The sequence below is a fragment of the Haliotis rubra genome, unplaced genomic scaffold, assembly GCF_003918875.1.
Source record: "Haliotis rubra isolate DU_JTF1 unplaced genomic scaffold, ASM391887v1 Scf1023, whole genome shotgun sequence".
NCBI lineage: Eukaryota > Metazoa > Mollusca > Gastropoda > Lepetellida > Haliotidae > Haliotis > Haliotis rubra.
Window position 1 is genome coordinate 9,160 of NW_025764919.1, and position 2,151 is coordinate 11,310.

Here is a 2,151-nt window from a genome sequence, read left to right on the forward strand (position 1 = left end):
CCTCATGAGTCAGGATAAGTATAAAATATCAATTTTATTCAGAAAATTACATATTTTTCCTTATCCTGACTCATGCTCTTTTGCTTGTAGAATCCTACGGAAACGGAGGTGGGAAACAGAATACTTTGGACTTACATAATTAGTGATTTATATATATATGTAATAACCCCCTACGGGAACTTCATAATGGCACTGTAATTAGGATAATTCCTGCTGCTATAAAACATAAGTTCTACCAGCTGCCATAGATGGGGGTACTACAATAATTAGATACTATGATAATAGTAATAATGGTATAAAAAGCGACTTCAAAGTGGAGAAGCTGACCCAAAGTACATTAAACATCAAGTACTGGGCTTAAGACTAATGTGACTTAAGATATGTATATAATTAGCACAAAACTCCGTAGAGTTATAAGCTAGATGATACTGGTATGATATATACATAATAATCTCGTGAGACTATGTCTCATCGTCTACGAGGGACTGTCAACTGCTGTGCGAGGACCATGGGACCGAAATGGTGAATACCTGAGACGTCCTCGGTGGTGATATCTCTCAGATAGTGGTTAGCAAACACCATGTCGGATTTCCAAAAGCAGCCCTCCATAATGGTATTCAACGAGCAATTTCCGTGTAGAGCGAGTGTGGAAGCCAGTGCTCTGATTTCATGTGGATTACATGCTCTTGGAGGGTCGAGTCCTGCAGCCTTGTAGGCACGAAGTATGACAGTTCTGATCCATATCGATATGGTGGTACGAGAGACTTCGGTCTGAGTCGCTGTCGATAGAGGGATGAATAACCGCTTGAGTTGTCGTCGCCTCGTTTTGGATCGTTGTAGATAGATTTGAGTGCTCTCACTGGGCATAATGATAGGTCAAGCGTATCATGAGGTCCGAGAATTGAGGAAAGTGCAGGGACATGGAATAATCTGTCTGGTTGACCTGGCAATTGATTCTTGGCGATAAAGTCCCATCGCAGTCCCATATGCACTATGTTTTGATTGTCGTCGAAACGTATTCTCTCATAATCTAGTGCGTGAATTTCTGACATCCTGGCTGCCGTTGCTAGGGATAACAGGAACAATGTTTTCTGTGACAGAAATTCAAAGGTTGTTGATTCCAGTGGTTCATAGGCCTCACTTGTGAGGTGTTGGAGCACTATATTTAGATCCCATGCTGGAGCGCGAAATCTCTGTTTCTGATCCTCCAATCGGAATGAACGTAGTAAGGCCAGTAACTCTGGCGTTTTCGTTAACTTGACACACGTTCTCATAGTTATCACAGAACTTAGAGCTGCGAGATATGTTGACAATGTCGAGCCTTTTAGACGTTTAGTTTGTCGTAGGTAACACAGATAGTCAGCCACTTGTGGATGTGTAGCATTTCTCGCTGTAAATCCCTTTTTAGCAGCGTATGTTTCAAAACTGTGCCACTTGTCGTCATACAAGTTGCGCGTAGAATTGCGTAAAGCAAGCGTGACTGCTTTCGCCGCTCTGGCTGAATAACCTCTCTTGTTTAGACACACTTTAATACAGTCCATACGTGAAGTTGGAATGCTTCTGGGTTTCCGTGCGCTTGTTTGGTGTGAGGATGTACTAGTAGATTCGAGCGCTTTGGTAGCTGTAGTGTTGGTTGTCCGATTTCTTGAATTAGAATGGGAAACCACGTTCTCGCTGGCCAGTAGGGCGCGACCAAAATCAGTTGGAGGCTCTGAGTTTGTCTGATTTTCTGTAACACCTTTGGAATTAGCGCTGGCGGCGGAAACGCGTACGCGTTGAGGCCTTCCCAGGATATGCTTAGTGCGTCCGTTGCCCACGCTTGTGGATCCGGGACTGGTGATACGAATGTTGTTAGCTGATTGTTGAAGCGAGTGGCGAATAGGTCTACTAGCGGAGCTCCTATTTCCTTGATAATCTGTGCAAAGATTTCTGTATGGAGCATCCATTCTGTCGGTGACGGTAGATGTGGCCGAGAGAGTGCGTCTGCTAGTACATTCTTGGCTCCAGGAATGTGACATGCTCTGACATGTATGTTGAGATCGTCGATTAGATCGAACAGTTGAAAGCATAGAGTCAATAGGTTCAATGATCTCGTTGAGCCTTGTTTGTTTACATAAAACGCCACTGTTGAGTTGTCGGTGTGAATCATCA